This window comes from Mesoplodon bidens (genome assembly GCF_964165515.1).
Source record: "Mesoplodon bidens genome assembly, chromosome: 8".
NCBI lineage: Eukaryota > Metazoa > Chordata > Mammalia > Artiodactyla > Ziphiidae > Mesoplodon > Mesoplodon bidens.
In genome coordinates this window covers 49,677,988-49,698,086 of record NC_138165.1, presented here as the reverse complement: position 1 = coordinate 49,698,086, position 20,099 = coordinate 49,677,988, and positions in this window count along the sequence as shown.

Genomic DNA, 20,099 nt, shown 5'->3' with positions numbered 1-20,099 from the left:
AGTCAGAATGAAAAGATGGCCAAACTAGCAAGTGGTTGGTGATGTCAAGTTAAAAGACACAAGAGGAGGCCAGTCTGTACTTTAACTGCAAAGTTTCATGTATATTAAAAAGAAAACAGTGGGCAAGATCATTGCTGTGGTTTTTATTAATCTGAAAATATAGAAGATGGAAAAAAGCAATGGTGATTTGAGAAACCATATGAGTTTCTTTGGATTCAATAATTATACTTGCTAATTTACACACTTGAAACTAATATAATATTATAAGTCAACTATACTTCAATTTTAAAAAGACAGAAAAGGGAAAGAAAAAGAGAAGTCTCTAGGTAAAAAAAAATTGCACTGGGCTTCCCTGGTGGCGCAGTGGTTGAGAGTCTGCCTGCTGATGCAGGGGACAAGGGTTCGTGCCCCGGTCCGGGAAGATCCCACATGCCGCGGATTGGCTGGGTCCGTGAGCCATGGCCACTGAGCCTGCGCGTCTGGAGCCTGTGTTCCATAACGGGAGAGGCCACAACAGTGAGAGGCCCGTGTACAGCAAAAAAAAAAAAAAAAAAATTGCACTTACTAATTTTCAAATATTTTAAATGAATGAACAATCACCTTGCAAATATCTTTGAGCATCTATGATGTCAAGACTCTTAGGTTGTGGAGACGCTTACTAGATCAAAGAGCCATATACGAGTGTGCATATGTTTATAATATATATATATGTACAAAGATCTGGTAAGTGGAAAATATAAAAATATATAAGCTGAAGGGTTCTGTAATTCTCACTTTGTAATCAACCAACAGTATGACCTTGGGAAACTTATTTAACCATTTGGTGACTCAGTTTCCTAGTCTGTAAAATGGGGGAACATTTGCCTTAAAAATATATTATGAGGATCAAATGAGTTTGTATATGTAAATCAACTAGAATAGAGTCTCACACACTGTAGGCCCTATATAGGGTTGGCTTATTTTTGTTACAGTGACAACATGGAGAAGAGAGTTTATATATCCTAGAAGTTTGGTTAGACAGAGCTGAGTCAGTTCAACATGGGCTAAAAGGAGAGGTAGAAAGTGGACAGTGAGGAGTCAGAAAGGATATTACAGGCACTGAGAACAGCTTTTGTCGGGTACAAAGGTGAAAGGTATAAACCCCTGGTATGTTTTATTTCTAGAGCTAAAGTGAGGGGAAAGGGAAGCAGTGATATGGGATCAGACCAAAAAGTTAGGGCTAGATCATGAAAGTCCGTGCATGTCAACTAAGGCACTTGTATTGCATCTTGTGTGGATGACGGAGAGATACTAAACACATCTAATCAGGGAAATGACATAATCAAATTAGATTTATTTCTGGAAATGAAAAGATTGATCTTAGAACATCTTAACCGGAAGATATTGAAAGATCATAGGTCTATGGCTATTTCTGAAGTTAAATGACTATTAAAGGTTAATGTATAAATAAAAAATTAATTCACCAAGTCTAGTTCTTATCAATAAATGATAATTTAATGCCTTTATCTAAGTGCTTCCTATAGCAAGAATCCATGGTGAATGATCCTGGTAACCACTGTGACCATAATTTTGTTCAAATTTAATGAAAAGGTTTAGCAAAATAGAATCTATATGAAAAATAGCAGTGTGGACCAAATACTGAGCAGAGTGCTGAATCACTCAATAAAATTTATAGGCCATCTACAAAATGCATATATAAACTCTTTTCATGGAAAGTAAATCACAGCAATGTTATCTTCCATTGACATAATGCTGTATAATCTTCTTTCACTGCCACTACTCCTTTTCCTATTAATGTTAAAATTTCCATCTTCTTGGAGAGACTGGACATTCTATTCACTGAGAAAACACTTTTAAGTTGCTTGCTATATGGCAGATACTATTCTAATTGCTTTATAAATATTTGCTCTTTTAATCCCTGTAACAATTTTGTGAGGTAGATGCTGTTTTTAACTCCATTATACATACTAGGAAACTGAGCCATAGGCATGTTACAAAGGTCACAATACAGAGCCAAAATGTGAACCCAGGTAACCTGGCTTCTAAGTCTGTGTTCTTAATCGCTCCACTTACTCTCACGTATGGAAAATTTTTATTCTGGAGGGAATCTAGGTAACTTTGACTCTTCAGAAAAGGCAACATTTCCTCTTATTATTCTAGCACTATTCTAGCACTGCTACAGATGTCTATAAGATGAAAATAATTCAACTTGTTTATAGATTTCAAAACTGAATGAGATTGTCTCTAAGCTGGCTCTTCCATTTGCTTCTCTATAAGCAAAGAGGCTACTCACTGACTTGAAATGAACACTCTTCGCTCTTCCCTCCTCCTTATGTTAATGCCTCCTCTCCGCCCTGCCACTAATTCTGCTGAAGAGACAACCCTGCCTTTCCTTGGGTAAACAAGACTTAATGGGAAACCTGATTTTACAGTGGTCATTGCTGGCCTTGCCTTCTTAAGACTCCAGTGCTCTCTCTGTGTTGATATCTAAAGGACCCACAGAAGGTTTAATCATTTCTGGATGAAATGTCCACCTCCAAACAGAAGATAGGGAGATGGTACATTATAAACAAACTATAAGCCAACCCAGGCTCCATGCCCAGAAAAGAGCTACATATAAATAAATGTAATAGACAAGGGAAGGAAGGAAGGAAGGAAAAACAAAGAAGGAAGTAAGAAGGGAAGGGGGAGGGAGCTGGGGAGGGAGAATCCGTCCACCTACCTGCAGAGACTGTGAAAAAATGACTGACTCTGCAGCCATGAGATGAAAACTCCAATCTGTTCCTCTAGACAGCCTCAGGACTGCTAGAGAGCCTGAACAGAATCCTTATATAGAGAGTTCTCACTGAGGGATTATCCTGCTTCTTGGCCGCATTCAAATAGGAAGCAGAAGACCAGAGCCAGATGCTGCTTCCTTAGAAGGGGCTATGGGAAAACCAATTCTCTAAGGGCCTCAGACATAAATGACTATGGATATTCCAAGAAAATGATTTTCTACTGGCCTACTGGCAGCCAGCACAGATGGCAGATGATGAGTCTTGGTAATTGTCTTACCCACCATAGGAGTAGTAGTTTGCCCTCCAAGGAAATTTTAAGGGAACCCTAATTAAACTAGGCAAACTGCCTAAAGGTGGCAACTCTATCAACGGCCTGGGAGGAGTCTGTGTAAATGAGAACAGACCAGAGTTTCTAAGTGTTCTTATAAACATCATAAACAGTAAGGTGATAGCAGTGCTGAGGCTTGCCATCCTTAGCATACTTTTTCCTTTACAACCTTTTAGGTGCAAAGATTGCAAAAAAGAGGCCCATAAAAATCTCCTTAATAGGCCCTGGGTATATTGCATATCACTAACAGTAATTACTGTAACTGCTGTACTCTGAGCTCACGGAAATGGCAGGAGCATTTTTTAATTACTTTATTAATGATTTCTGAGAATTTATTCCAGTGCAGAGATCCCAAGTTCAATAGAGAGGAGGATTCCATGTTAGCCAGATTTGCAAAATGCAGCAACATCTGACGCAGTAGTCCAAAATTATTCTCCAGGGCAGCCATGTTTAATAGCGAGAAATGCAGCCCAAAGTTGATGACATCATTGCTTATCAGGCTAATAACTGTGACTTCACCCAATTTAAACACACTGAAGACACCAGTTGCAGAGGAGAGATATTTTGTAGCACATCTAATTGGCTATTGACAGGTTGAAGAGCTTGAAGTACTAGTTCTAACACACCCTTAAAGCAGTTAGTGAGAGCAGCTCTTCTCAAATTATCATAATCCTGAAAGGTTCTGAATGTATCTAACACTTTCCTTAGGAGAAGCACAAAGTCCACTTCCATTATTAGCCTGTTAACTGCTATCATGTCTTTCTCTATAGAGAGAATAAATAATTGTTGTGTTTATCATATAAAAGATGAAATGGAAATATAGACACCTCTCTTATTGAGTGTTACATTTGCTGAGAGAGGTCATGTTTCTCTAGTATCTTTTTTTTTCAGCGGTACGCAGGCCTGTTACTGCTGTGGCCTCTCCCGTTGCGGAGCACAGGCTCCGGACGCGCAGGCTCAGCGGCCATGGCTCACGGGCCCAGCCGCTCCGCGGCATGTGGGATCTTCCCGGACCGGGGCACTAACCCTTGTCTCCTGCATCGGCAGGCGGACTCTCAACCACTGCGCCACCAGGGAAGCCCTCTCTAGTATCTTTTATTGTGAAGTTCTTAGTGTCTACATTTACATTTCAAAGGGCAGGGGTATCAGAAGAGGGGAAGTGTTGAGGGAGGGAGAGAGAGGAACTATACTTGCGTGCATCAAGATAGAACACTGAGCGATCAAAAGAAAAGTTTGGGCTTCCCTGGTGGTGCAGTGGTTGAGAGCCCGTCTGCCGATGCAGGGGAAACGGGTTCGTGCCCCTGCGGGAAGATCCCACATGCCGCGGAGCGGCTGGGCCCGTGAGCCATGGCCGCTGAGTCTGTGCGTCCGGAGCCTGTGCTCCGCAATGGGAGGGGCCACAGCAGTGAGAGGCCTGCGTACTGCAAAAAAAAAAAAAAGAAAAAAAGAAAAGTTTGTGTGTGTGTGTAATTATTGGAATAATCTAACTCTGTGTAAGTATCTGATTCATTTCATCTAAAACTGTTGTCTGAACACTTCTGAAATTATAAGCACACCTATACAATAAAGGTGAAAAGGGGAGATTACCTAACCACCCAATGTACTCAATATCTGTAATTAAATTTCACACATAACTTTATAAAATTCTAATCTTATCATCCTTATCATTCTCTATCATGACCAAGTAGAGAATAAACAAAAATTAACTGGAATTCAAACACTGAAGATAAATTTCAGCTACATGGAGAAAATATCTAAAGCACAAACAGCATTTTAAAAGGAATTTGTAAAGCTATTTCTTTTTGGAGAATATTTTATATGGTGCCAGAATAAAAACAGAAAACAAACATTTCTTTTTTAATGTTTTGCCCTAAGGAGAATATCACATAAAATATTTTCTCACCAGTGTTTGTAACATGTTTGAGAATGTTGGTTTGAGAACTGAAAATACAATACCACTTTTTGATCTTTAATCTCAGTTTCATGGGCTTGGTCATTGTAGTTCTCTCAGGGATAAAAAAAAAAGTAGTCTTGGATCTACTTGGACAGAAATATTTCTGAACAGGAAATAATATGCCAGAAAAGTAATGCATTCAGGAATATTAGACATAATGTTAAGAAGTCTCTTTGCTATATTCTTTCTTGCAAGGTCACAGCCACTTAACATTTATTTAAAAAAATTTTTTTAACATTTTTTTGGAATATAATTGCTTTACAATGTTGTGTTAGTTTCTGCTGTACAATAAAGGGAATCAGCTATATGCATACATATATCCCCATATCCCCACCCTCTTGCGTCTCCCTCCCACCCTCCCGATCCCACCCCTCTAGGTGGGCACAAAGCACCGAACTGATCTCCCTGTGCTATGCGGCTGCTTCCCACTAGCTATCTACTTTAAATTTGGTAGTGTATATATATCAGTGCCACCCTCTCACGTCGTCCCAGCTTACCCTTTCCCCTCACCATGTCCTCAAGTCCATTATCTACGTCTGCGTCTTTATTCCTGTCCTGCCCCTAGGCTCATCTGAACCTTTTATTGGTTCCATATATATGCGTTAGTATACGGTATTTGTTTCTCTCGGTCTGACCTATTTCACACTGTATGACAGACTCTAGGTCCATCCATCTCACTACAAATAACTCAATTTTGTTTCCTTTTATGGCTGAGTAATATCCCATTGTATATATGTGCCACATCTTCTTTATCCATTCATCTGTCAGTGGACACCTAGGTTGCTTTCATGTCCTGGCTATTGTAAACAGTGCTACAATGAACATTGTGCTACATGTCTCTTTTGGAATTATGGTTTTCTCAGGGTATATGCCCAGTAGTGGGATTGCTGGGTCATATGGTAGTTCTATTTTTAGTTTTTTAAGGAACCTCCATACTGTTCTCCATAGTGGTTGCATCAATTTGCATTCCCAGCACAGTGCAAGAGGGTTCCCTATCTCCACACCCTCTCCAGGATGTATTGTTTGTAGATTTTTTGATGATGGCCATTCTGACTGGTGTGAGATGATACCTCATTGCAGTTTTGATTTGGATTTCTCTAATGATTAGTGATGTTGAGCATCCTTTCATGTGTTTGTTGCCAATCTGTATACCTTCTTTGGAGAAATGTCTATTTAGGTCTTCTGCCCATTTTTGGATTGGGTTGTTTGTTTTTTTGATATTGAGCTGCATGAACTGCTTGTATATTTTGGAGATTAATCCTTTGTCCGTTGCTTCAGTTGCAAATATTTTCTCCCATTCTGAGGGTTGTCTTTTCGTCTTATTTATGGTCTCCTTTGCTGTGCAAAAGCCTTTAAGTTTCATTAGATCCCATTTGTTTATTTTTGTTTTTATTTCCATTTCTCTAGAAGGTGGGTCAAAAAGGATCTTGCGGTGATTTATGTCATACAATGTTCTGCCTATGTTTTCCTCTAAGAGTTTTATAGTGTCTGGCCTTACGTATAGGTATTTAATCCATTTTGAGTTCACTTTTTGTGTATGGTGTTTGGAAGTGTTCCAATTTTATACTTTTACATATAGCTGTCCAGTTTTCCCACCTCCATTTATTGAAGAGGTTGTCTTTTCAATTGATATTCTTGTCTCCTTTATCAAAGATAAGGTGACCATATGTGCGTGGGTTTATCTCTGGACTTTCTATCCTGTTCCATTGATCTATCTTTCTGTTTTTGTGCCAGTACCATATGGTCTTGATTACTGTAGCTTTGTAGTAGTGTCTGAAGTCAGGGAGCCTGATTCCTCCAGCTCCATTTACTTTCTCAAGATTGCTTTGGCTATTTGGGGTATTTTGTGTTTCCATGCAAATTGTGAATTTTTTTGCTGTAGTTCTGTGAAAAATGCCATTGGTAGTTTGATAGGGATTGCATTGAATCTGTAGATTGCTTTGGATAGTGTAATCATATTCACACTGTTGATTCTTCCAATTCAAGAACATGGTATATCTCTCCGTCTGTTTGTATCATCTTTAATTTCTTTCATCACTGTCTTATAGTTTTCTGCATACAGGTCTTTTGTCTCCTTAGGTAGGTTTATTCCTAGATATTTAATTCTTTTTGTTTCAGTGGTAAATGGGAGCATTTCTTTAATTTCTCTTTCAGATTTTTCATCATTAGTGTATAGGACTGCAAGAGATATCTGTGCATTAATTTTGTATCCTACTACTTTACCAAATTCATTGATTAGCTCTAGTACTTTTCTGGTAGCATCTTTAGGATTCTCTATGTATAGTATCATGTCATCTGCAAACAGTGACAGTTTTACTTCTTTTCCAGTTTGGATTTCTTTTATTTCATTTTATTCTCTGAGTTCTGTGGCTAAAACTTCCAAAACTATGTTGAATAACAGCTGTAAGAGTGGGCAAACTTGCCTTGTTCCTGATCTTAGAGGAAATGGTTTCAGTTTTTCACCACTGAGAATGATGTTGGCTGTGGGTTTGTCATATATGGCTTTTATTATGTTGAGGTAGGTTCTCTGAATGCCTACTTTCTGGAGAGTTTTTATCATAAAACGGTGTTGAATTTTTTTAAAAGCTTTTTCTGCATCTATCGAGATTATCATATGGTGTTTATCCTTCAATTTGTCAATATGGTTTATCACATTGATTGATTTGCATATATTGAAGAACCCTTGCATTCCTGGGATAAACCCCACCTGATCATTGTGTATGATCCTTTTAATGTGCTGTTGGATTCTGTTTGCTAGTATTTTGTGGAGGATTTTTGCATTTTTGTTCATCAGTGATATTGGCCTGTAGTTTTCTTTCTTTATAACATCTTTGGTTTTGGTTTCAGGGTGATGGTGGCCTCATAGAATGAGTTTGGGAGTGTTCCTCCCTCTGCTATATTTTGGAAGAGTTTGGTGTTAGCTCTTCTCTAAATGTTTGATAGAAATCGCCTTTGAAGCCATTTGGTCCTGGGATTTTGTTTGTTGGAAGATTTTTAATCACAGTTTCAATCTCAGTGCTTGTGATTGGTCTGTTTATATTTTCTATTTCTTCCTGGTTCAGTCCCTGAAGGTTGCACTTTTCTAAGAATTTGCCCATTTCTTCCGGGTTGTCCGTTTATTGGCATAGAGTTGCTTATAGTAATCTCTCATGAACCTTTGTATCTCTGCAGTGTCAGTTGTTACTTCTCCTTTTTCATTTCAAATTCTGTTGATTTGACTCTTCTCCCTTTTTTTCTTGATGAGTCTGGATAATGGTTTATCAATTTTGTTCATCTTCTCAAAGAACCAGCTTTTAGATTTATTGACCTTTGCTGTTGTTTGCTTCATTTCTTTTTCATTGATTTCTGCTCTGATCTTTATGATTTCTTTCCTTCTGCTATCTTTGGGGGTTTTTGTTCTTCCTTCTCCAATTGCTTTAGGTGTAAGGTTAGGTGGTTTATTTGAGATTTTTCTTGTTTCTTGAGGTAGCACTGTATTGCTATAAACTTCCCTCTCAGAAATGCTTTTGCTGCACCCCATAGGTTTTGGGTCAGAGTGTTTTCATTGTCATTTGTTTTTAGGTATTTTTTAATTTCCTCTTTGATTTCTTCAGTGATCTCTTGGTTATTTAGTACTGTATTGTTTAGCCTCCATGTGTTTGTATTTTTTACAGTTTTTTTCCTGTAATTGATGTCTAGTCTCATAGTGTTGTGGTTGGAAAGGATACTTGATAAGATTTCAATTTTCTTAAATTTATCAAGGCTTGATTTGTGACTCAAGATGATCTACCCTGGAGAGTGTTCCATGAGCACTTGAGAAGAAAGTGTAGTCTGTTGTTTTTGGATGGAATGTCCTATAAATAGCAATTAAGTCCATGTCCATCTTGTTTAATGTATCATTTTAAGCTGTGTTTCCTTATTTATTTTCATTTTGGATGATCTGTTCATTGGTGGAAGTGGGGTGTTAAAGTCCCCTACTATGATTGTGTTCCTGTTGATTTCCCCTTTTATGTCTGTTAGCATTTGCCTTATGTACTGAGGTGCTCTTATGTTGAGTGTATAAATATTTACAATTGTTATATCTTCTTTTTGGATTGATCTCTTGATCATTATGTAGTGTCCTTCTTTGTCTCTTGTAATAGTCTTTATTTTAAAGTCTATTTTGTCTTATATGAGAATTGCTACTCCAGCTTTCTTTTGATTTCCATTTGCATGGAATATCTTTTTCCATCCCCACACTTTCAGTCTGTATGTGTCCTTAGGCCTGAAGTGGGTCTCTTGTAGACAGCATAGATACGGGTGTTTTTTTTGTATCCATTCATCCAGTCTATGTCTTTTGGTTGGAGCATTTAGTCCATTTACATCTAAGGTAGTTATCGATACGTATGTTCCTATTACCATTTTCTTAATTGTTTTGGGTTTGTTTTTGTAGGTCTTTTCCTTCTCTTCTGTTTCCCACTTAGAGAAATTCCTTTAGCATTTGTTGTAAAGGTGGTTTGGTGGTGCTGAATTCTGTTATCTTTTGCTTGTCTGTGAAGGTTTTAGTTTCTCCATCAAATCTGAATGAGATCCTTGCTGCGTAGAGTAATCTTGCTTGTAGGTTTTTACCCTTCATTACTTTAAATATGTCCTGCCATTCCCTTCTGGCTTGCAGAGTTTCTGCTGAGAGATCAGCTGTTCATCTTATGGGAATTCCCTTGTATGTTAACTGTTACTTATCCCTTGCTGATTTAGTATTTTTTCTTTGTATTTAATTTTTGATAGTTTGATTAATATGTGTCTTGGCATGTTTCTCCTTGGGTTTCTCCTGTATGGGACTTTCTGTGCTTCCTGGACTTGATTGACTCTTTCCTTTCCCATATTAGGGAAGTTTTCAACTATAATCTCTTCAAATATTTTCTCAGAGGCTTTCTTTTTCTCTTCTTCTTCTAGAACCCCTATAATTTGAATGTTGTTGCGTTTATTGTTGTCCCAGACGTCTCTGAGACTGTCCTCAATTCTTTTCATTCTTTTTCCTTTATTCTGCTCTGCGGTAGTTATCTCCACATTTTATCTTCCAAGTCACTTATCCATTCTTCTGCCTCAGTTATTAGGCTATTGATTCCTTCTAGAGAATTTTAAATTTTATTTATTGTGTTGTTCATCTTTGTTTGTTTGCTCTTTAGTTCTCCTAGGTCCTTGTTAAGTGTTTCTTTTATTTTCTCCATTCTCTTTCCAAGACTTTGGATCATCTTTACTACCATTACTCTGAATCCTTTTTCAGGTAGACTGCTTATTTCCTCTTCAATTGTCTGGTCTGGTGGGTTTTTACCTTGCTTCTGCTGCATATTTCTCTGTCTTCCCATTTTGCTTAACTTAATGTGTTTGGAGTTTCCTTTATGCAGGCTCCAGGTTTGTAGTTCCCGTTATTTTTGGTGCCTGCTCCCAGTCGGTAAGGCTGGTTCAGTGGCTGTGTACGGTTTCTGGTGGAGGGAACTGGTGCCTGTTTTCTGGTGTGTGGTGCTGGATCTTGCCTTTCTCGTGTGCAGGGCTGAATCTGGTGGTGTGTTTTGGGCTGTCTGTGAACTTAGTATGGTTTTAGGCAGCCTCTCTGCTAATAGGTGGGGTTGTGTTCCTGTCCTGCTAGTTGTTTGGCATGAGGCGTCCAGCAGTGGAGCTTTCTGGCCATTGGGTGGAGCTCGGTCTTAGTGTTAAGATGGATATCTCTGGGTGACCTCTCGCCGACTGATATTACATGGGGCCGGGAGGTCTCTGGTGGTTCAATGTCCTGAACTTGGCTCTCCCACCTCAGAGGCTCAGGCCTGACACCAGGCCAGAGAACCAAGATGCTGTCATCCACGTGGCTCAGAAGAAAAGGGAGAAAAGAGGAAAGAAAAATAAAGAAAGAAAGAAAAGAAAAGAATTAAAATTAAAAAGTTATTAAAATAAAAAAGTAATTTAAAAAAAGAAGAGAGCAACCAAAGCAATAAGCAAATCCACCAATGATAAGAAGCACTAGAACTAATCTACGAGAAACATAAAAATCAGAAACAAGTCAGTCACAGACAGCAACCCCAAGACTACAGCTTCTCCCAAAGTCCACTGCCTCATTTTGGGTTGATTTTTTTGTCTATTCAGATGTTCCACAGATGCAGGATACCTCAAGTTGGTTGTGGGGATTTAACCCACTGCTCCTGAGGTTGCATTGAGAAATTTCCCTTTCTCTTGTTTGTTCACACATCTCCTGGGGTTCACCTTTGGTTCTGTCCCCACCTCTGCGTGTAGGTTGCCCTCAGGCTTCTGTTCCCACCCAGACTGTACGGGGTTAAAGCAGCAGCTGATTAAGGGGCTCTGGCTCACTCAGGCCAGGGGGAGGGAGGGGTAGGGAATGCAGGGTAAGCCTAAGTGGCAGAGGCCGGCATGGTGTTGCAACAGCCTGAGGTGCACCGTGTGTTCTCCCAGGAAGTTGTCCCTGGATCATGGGACCCTGGCAGTGGCAGGCTGCACAGGCTCCCAGAGGCGTGTGGATAGTGACCTGTGTTTGCACATAGGATTCTTTGTGGTTGCAGCAGCAGCGTTGGTGTTTCATGCCCACCTCTGGTGTCTGAGCTGTGAGCCGTGGCTTGTGCCTGTCTCTGGAGCTCGATTATGCGGTGCATTGCCTTCTGTGGACAGACAGGGAAGGAATCCCCTTTTCTCGTGCAGCCGGAAACAATGGTCTCTTCCCTCTTAGGCAGGTCCAGACATTTTCCCGGACTCCCTCCCGTCTAGCTGTGGCACACTAGCCCCCTTCAGGCTGTGTTCACGTGGCCAACCCCAGGCCTCTCCCTGGGATCTGAACTCCGAAGCCCGTGCCTCAGCTCCCAGCCCCCACCCACCCCGGCGGGTGAGCAGACAAGCATCTCAGGCTGGTGAGGGTTGGTCAGCAGTGAACGGCTGTGTGGAAATCTCTCCGCTTTGCCCTCTGCACCCCTGTTTCTGCGCTCTCCTCCCTGGCTCCAAAGCTCCCCCCCACCACCCCCATCTCTGCTAGTGAAGGGGCTTCCTAGTGTGAGGAAACCTTTCCTCCTTCACAGCTCCCTCCCAGAGGTGCAGGTCCCATCCCTATTCTTTTGTCTCTGTTTTTTTCTTTTTTCTTTTGCCCTACCCAGGTATGTGGGGAGTTTCTTGCCTTTTGGGAAGTGTGAGGTCTTCTGCCAGCGTTCAGTAGGTGTTCTGTAGGAGTTGTTACACATGTAGATGTATTTTTGATGTATTTGTGGGGAGTAAGGTGATCTCCGCGTCTTACTCCTCCGCCATCTTGAAGGCCACCCCCCCACCACTTAACATTTATAGAAGAGCTAGCTCTTGAGCATTCATGGATCATAGGGCATTTTAAGTTTCATAAATTGAAACCAAGAATAATCAGGCAAACATAATTTATTCAATTTCTCTGGTTAAACAATTATTTTCTAAATATGTTAAGAAGAACTCTGCACTGGTCACCCATAGGGCAAAAAGTGGAAAGAAAGCTGTTTTTTCAAAGCATGTTCTTCAGGAGAATGAGAAGACAAGCCACAAGCTGGGAGAAAAGATTTGCAAAGAATACATCTCGTAAAGAACTATTATCCAGAATATATAAAGAACTCTTAAATGTCAACAATAAGAAACCAAACAACCCAATTAAAAATGAGCAAAATACCTCAACAGACACCTCATCAAAGACGGTACACAGATCGCAAGTAAGCACAGGAAAATATGTTCAACATCATATGTCATTAGTAAATTAACAGTGAGATACTACTCCACACCTATTAGAAGGGCCAAAATCCAAGGTACTGACAGCATCAAATGCCGGCAAGGACATACAGCAAGAGGAACTCTCATTCACTGCTGGTGAGAATGCAAAATTGCACAGCCACTTGGGAAGACAAAAATAGATATACTCTTAACACACTATCCAGCAATCACACTCCTTGGTTTACCCCCAAAGAGTTGAAAACTTATGTCCACACAAAAACCTGCACACAGAGACTTAGAGCAACTTTGTTTGTAATTGCCAAAACTTAGAAACAACCAGGAAAGATGTCCTTCAGTAGATGATTCAATAAACTGTGGTACATCCAGTCAATGGAATATTATTCAGCACTAAAAATTAATGAGCTATCAAGTCATGAAAAGACATGAAGGAAACTTAAATGCTTATTACTCAGTGAAAGAAGCCAATCTGAAAAGGCTACATACTATATGATTCCAACATTCTGGAATAGGAAAAACTGTGGAGACACTAAACTGATTAGTGCTTGACAAGGGTTGGGGAAGAAGGAGGGATGACTATGTGAAGCACGGAGGATTTCTAGGATAATCTATTCTCTAGAATACTAAAATAGTGGGTACACTTCATCATAAATTTGTCCAGCTTCATACAATATACCACACCTAGAGTGAACCGTAATATAAACCAAGGACTTTGGGTGACAACCATGTGTTCTTCCATTGTAACAATGCACTACTCTCATGTGGCATGTTAACAGTGGGGCAGGCTGTGCATGTGGGAGGGCAGGAACATTTGGGGACTCTCTGTACTTTCAGCTCATTTTTGCTGTGAAGCTAAAACTGCTTTAAAACATAAAGTTAATTAGTTGAAAAAAAAGCATGTTTATGTTCCCTACTCTTTTCTTCGTTAAATGTGAACAAGTTCATGTAAGTTAAGTGTTTTCTTCAATCTAGTCAATTTTGTAACATTTTTCTTATTTTTAACCATTAAGAGAGAAGGGGACTAGAGGGATGCACCCCACCTCAAGGCTGACCCTTGCATGGCTAAAAACAGACCTGTCCACAGATTCTCCTTCAGGCTTGGGATATTATTCCACTGGAGATGCCTAACCTCACCAGCTTCTACAAGATAGAAGCATTAGCAAGCAATAGTATAGCATCAGGTCTGGTGATTTTGAGTGATGATGCCTTGGTGCCTTGACTTTGAGCCTATTTGTTGCTTTCTAGCTCACCAAAATGTGTGCATATGAATTGACTTCACTATGGCCAGAGAGGCGGGAAGATGGACAGCTGAATTATTGACAATAAGGGTATTTGGGGTGAAATGCTCCCCCACATGCCCTTTATAATAGAATTATTCTTCCAAATTTGGTTACTTGTCAAAACCACCTTAACATATATCATATTTTTCTCTTATGTTCTAATTGGTGGCAAGGTAATTCAGTCATGATGCAGATTCTTTGGAAACATATGGGATAAAAAGGGCTGGAAAGAAATTCAGAGGTTATTGTGACTTAGTTGAAATGTATGGTCAAATAGTTTTGATCCTCAAAAAGACAATTTATGATGTCCTGGTACTAGGAATTTAGTAGCTGAGAATAACTTAACATTTCATTACCATTTTTATTGCCATTTTGGAAAGCACGTCATGAACTCAGAACAGCCAGTCAACCACATTTATTGAGCATCACTGCATAAAAAGCCTAGCATTCTACAGTGTGGGGAGAATACAGAAGAAGTGGCTGTTCATATATCCAAAATCCATCTTGCAGATGCTTATAATCTTATGATGATTTGAGATCCCAACAAAGTTGTGAGTATGATCGCCTCCAAAAGGAGGTTGTCAGTATTTAAAAGGACAAAAATAGCTAATGTCATCTCACTATGAGGAAGAGCAGGCTACAGAACCACGCATACAGAACCACATAAATAACATGTACAGGATACACCATAATGTTAATGGTTGCTATCTGTTGTAGTTGAAATACAGATGATGTTTGCTCTCTCTATGCCTTTCAGTGTTCTGCACATTTTCAATATTGAGCATGCCTACTGTCTTAATAAGGAAAAGAGATTTTATGTTTAAAATAAAAGGGAAAATACAGCTCATTGTTATGAATCAAGATAAAAGCATACATAACCAGTTTTAGTGATTTGATAAATCCCAGAAAAAAACACTTATTAGTGAAAGAATATTAGAATAAAACAAGAAAAAAAATAATTGGAGAGAGTTGTAGGAGAGAGAGAGAAGAGAGAATTATCTCGCCTTCCCTGCAAGTAGCAAGAATATGGGATTGGCACGGAGTTATCCAATGCCTGGATGTGCGTGACTTCCACCCCTCGGACTGCAAACCGAAGGGTTACTTATAATTTGAGCCAGAAGGGGGCAGCAAGGAGCTGTTCCTGAAAAACAAAAAACAAAAATATTCCAAAAATACTCCAGAGGCCTTTAGACTGGAAAGGGGAGGTAGTGATGTGGTCAGCCAGGGAGTATACAGAGTGAGAGCAAAGCCAAATACGGCCATGGAGAGGGAACCGATGGAGACAGGTGTCACTCCAGCAGCTGAGAACTGAAAGCAGTCAGGGCAGCATTGGCCAAAGCTGAATTCTGTGGCAGGTTTAGGTACTAAGAGAGAAACATCTAGAAAGAGAGAAACAAATATCTAAAAAGATTGCTCCATGGGGTGGGATCTAGAGGAGGAACAAAGTCATTATTGTTTCAAGTGTCAGGAGCCAGTGGGGCCCCATCTAAGCTGCTGATCAATAGAGCTCTAAGTGAAGCCTCTAGACGCACACACACAACTCCCATCTTGAAGTCTCTCAACCTGCGTGCCCAGGGAATCATGTGATAGCCCTACAGGAATGAAGCATGTAGTTTACCTGTACATGTGAACCAGGGACTGAATTTAAGGGCACAGCCCACACTCGGTCATATCCAGCCACACTCACAAAATAAATCCTCCTGATTATCAGCCGTGGGACATATCTTGAATCTGGTTTAACTCTAACCCTATCTCTAATACCCAACCTTTTCTTTGGGAACTAGTAATACAACAGGTTTGCATTAGATAGACTTAGAATATTCGTCTTTTACTACCCCGCCCTGGAGAGGAATTAGCTTTCTTTTTCTTCCTTTCTCTTTCTCCCTGCTGAGTCTAGAGGAGTTTTGTCCACAGATTAGAGGCACAGATCTAGAATTCAAATCAAAGTATGTCCAAGTGCAAAGCCTAACCTTACTGTTGCATAACCTCTCTAAGTCCTAGTGCGCATATCTTAAAAACAATCCAAATATCAAGGCGTGGTGAAGAACAAATGATATAATCGATTTATAGAAAGCATTTTGTAATTGTAAAGTGCCCAGAACAGTGTAAATTCCCTGACAAAACTAACACAACCCAAAGCACGGTGTCTTTTTATGGGACTCATCAAAACACAGGCTTTCATACACCTTTCCACCCCTCTATTTTTCCTAGGACATATTTTAAGTATTTATAATTGCTGTCTAGATTGGTGATAATTTCCATTTCACGCCTATGCGTGAAGTCCTCTCTAAATGGTTCTTAAATGTATTAATTATGCAAAATTTCTCACCTAACATCTAAAAAGGCTAAATTTCAAATGATTTCAGAGTAAATGGAGGGGCAACTATTGAGTAAAGAGTCTCTCCCAACCAGTGATAGCAATATGCTTATTTGAAACTAGATCATGAGGCTGCCCAAAGAAAGGAGGCCCTGAAATGTCTCTGAAGCCAACAGGCAGATGTTTCTTCATGAAAAAGGCAGAATCCACCATGGGGGATTGGGCTAAATGTAGGACTGATAGAATACTCTGAAACTATATTCTCTTGCCTTTAAAAAATTACTGAACTCTGTGGTCCTTTGGCTATAAATTTGATGCTGCTGACAAGGATACCAAGCCTATCGGTATAGATAGTTTGAGTGCAGGATAATGGCCGGATAGCCCTTTGGAAATAAAAAGTGTTAACACCTTCCAGAATGTTCCTCAGTCAAGAATAAAAATTCATCTTTTAAAAGTTCAAATAAGTATTCCACTGTGAAAATAAAGCCTCTGGGTCAATTTAATATCAGACAAAACTACAGCTGTAATATGAGTAGTTGAAGGAATAATTTGGATTTACTCAAATATGTGCCCTTAGAAGGCAATAAATAACTTTATCATTTTGACAGGTAAGTCACCTGAGGTGCTTTAAACAGAAATAGGACACTGTCTTTCTGAGTGAACGCTTTCATCTGAAGACTTCTCTTCTTGTATCCACAGCACTACCTTGAATTCAAGTGACACTTGTTTTTCTCAAAATATAAAAGAGCCTCCATTTTCTTGTCTTTGTTTGCACTAATGTCCAAGGAGCTTTTTCTAACATGACGCAGCGGACCCAAATTCTCAACAAATTATCACAGCCCGGCAACAGGCAAAAGTAGGGGGAATGAACTCTGAATTCAACATCAAGGTCCATCAAAAGACTACAGTAACACATTTATGGCCTTGCTAAGAAACAAACAGAAAAATCTTTCCCCCTCACTTCACATCTTCAGCTCTGCTGAGGCAGGCTCAAGGAGCACTGTGCCATAGGTAACTTGAGGACACCAGGGACAATTTCACTGAGCACAGAATAGAGCCACTGACATTCGTGGACTACCTCACATCCTTTCCAAGCAGGTTCACATGTATTATCACACACATCAAATACTGTTTTCTGCTTTTGCAACTGAGGAAACTGAGACAGAGAGAAGTTAAATGTCTAGTTCTCCATTATGGTATCCTGTTTATTCATGTCAACTCATAGATAGAAGCATCCAGCCAAGGGTCAGAGACATCATCCAAAAGGCATTTGCAGGTTGGAAATAGGAAATCTGAAAGTAATTGAAACTTCACAGTGTTCTCATTCCTGCAGGGTTTCTGAGGAACCTTGATATTTAAGAGCAAGGGCCAAAGATAGGATGATATTTAACCAGGCAACAATGTGTTTGTGAAGCCTTGACCTAACTGTATTTCTGGACTTTCTGTGCTAGGAGGACCAGCTCCATTTTTACCCCTGTGAATTCTTCCTCTTGTAAAGTGGGTGTGTTTGATGACAATGTAATTGACGATATAGATGACAAGATATGAAGTTTACATGGTATTTTTGTAAAATATTTATGTCACTTCATTCCTACCAGAAATAGCCCATGTCTTTTGCACAGAACATCAAATTTGATACAGAAAACAGGTGGCAAAAACAAGCTAGTTAGGAGGATTCCAGGAGAACTCCAGGCACCTAAAAACTCAGCAATATTATCTGCTAGTGACCACAGTTATACCTAAATTAGTATCTTAAGTATTCATTTCCCCTCAGGTATGCCAAATATCTAACATGATTTGCATATGTATGATATTAGCTACTTAAATTGGAATCTCAAAAGCATTCTAATGGTGAGAACCAAGAAGAGGCTTTGTGGAGTATGATTTGTCCAGTTTATAAAACCTACTTTAGAGACAGTTTGCTTATGAATGAATCTACTTTGTGGAGGACATCTCGGTCACATCACATTCTATCAATCCAAATAAAATGCTATGAAATGAGGACTGGCAGCATTCCATGAAATAGTGAAATTGCACCCAGCCTTTATTTAGAAGTGGTCCTTTGGAGTTCCTTTAAAATATTTTCTCAGAAAAATCCACCTCATCATCCAGCTTCATCTTCTGTTTAAGCTCCAGAACACGAGATCTTTGAGGTGCTCACACGTACCATGCTGTTTCTTGTCTCTCTGTGTAAGAGTTTGCCTAAGCTGTTCCATGGAATTGCTGCCTGGCATCCAGTTGTTTGGTCAACTGGCCCGTGGGGGGCCCTAAGCTGACATTAGCCCTTTACACAAGTGCCCTAGATAACAGCCCGCAGAATCACAAGTAAATGTAAGTGCCTAATAAGACTTCCCTTGTGGTAAACAGTCTCCCCAACTTCCCAGGGCCTTCCGCTTATGCTCAGAGCTTACTAAAACTGCTGCTCTTTGGTTTGAATTGACCAGTCTGGCCTTAGCCTGGGAGCCCCAAAGCACTCTAACCATGGACCTTAATAAAGGCATGTGCCCCAGTCCTGCTGCTCTCTGCCTGCATCTTTCCTTGACCTCCCCATGTGGCCCCTGAGGCATAGCATGGACCTGTGAGTAATAATCTTCTCTGTTTCAATTCCTTGTGCTCTCTTAGGGAACAGTGGCTCAGCCTCTACTTAACAAATGTTAATTTAAGAAGGTCAGGACACTCTTCTTTTGCTTAATCTGTTCTTTTTGCCAGAAATGTCTTTCTTCTGCTTGCTTCTACATTTATTATCTTCAGTCATCTTGTCTGAAAACAGATTCTGAGTTGTGAGGAGGAAGTTTATTGGGAAGTGCCCCTGCAGGGAAGTTAAGACAGTAGGATTGGGCAGAGAGAACAAGAACTGCACAATAAAAGCCTCAGAGGATTGCAGGGGGAGCTCTGGAGCTAGGCTGGACCTTTAGCACTTTCTTGCCTTGAGGCAAGAGGGCTGGGCTTTTAATTATCCCCCATTAACAAGTCATGGGATGCCAGTGTTTCCATGAGAGGGCATGACCTTGGACCCAGGCAACTGTCTTCTCATGAAGGCAATTCCTTTCAACATTCCCAGCACTGAAAGAGTGCCCCAGACCTGAAGGGAGTATACATGGTTCACCACAGCATCCACTGTACCTGACCACTTATTACCCATCCTTTATGGCTTGAGAGCCATTGCTTCCTCCAAAAAGTCAAGATGGCTTTGCAAGCATTCCCCAAGTTCTAGAGAAGACAAATGTCTTGAGTGATCCCATAAGTCTTCTACCTACCTCTGCTATTCTTACTCTGTCACACCATAATTATCTGCCGATTTCTTTACCTCCCTCACTCGAATGTGAACTTTGAGATTTAGGATCTTTCCTTGCTCACCTTAGTATCTCACAATCCCCAACATAGAACTTAACACACAGCAGGGGCTCCATATATGTGGTGGAATAAATGAATAAGTATGTGCTTGACCCTGCTCTATAAATCCTTTTTGTATCTAATGAAACTGTAGTTTGGGGCACAAATGGGATGTCCAGTGGTTGTGAGATGCATTAAAATGGAAAGTTTAGAGAGTACTAAGATATGTTAATGTTTACTTCTTAAAAAACAAAGCAAAACACATTCAAGGTAATCTCTATAATAACATGGCTCTCAATCATTTGCATTTCAATATGTTCCCTTGGGTGGGAAGAAAAAGGGTGAGCACCTAATAGAAGAAGTGGGGTGCACATAATACCAAATCCTAGTCCATCTATTCTACAGCCTCTAATGA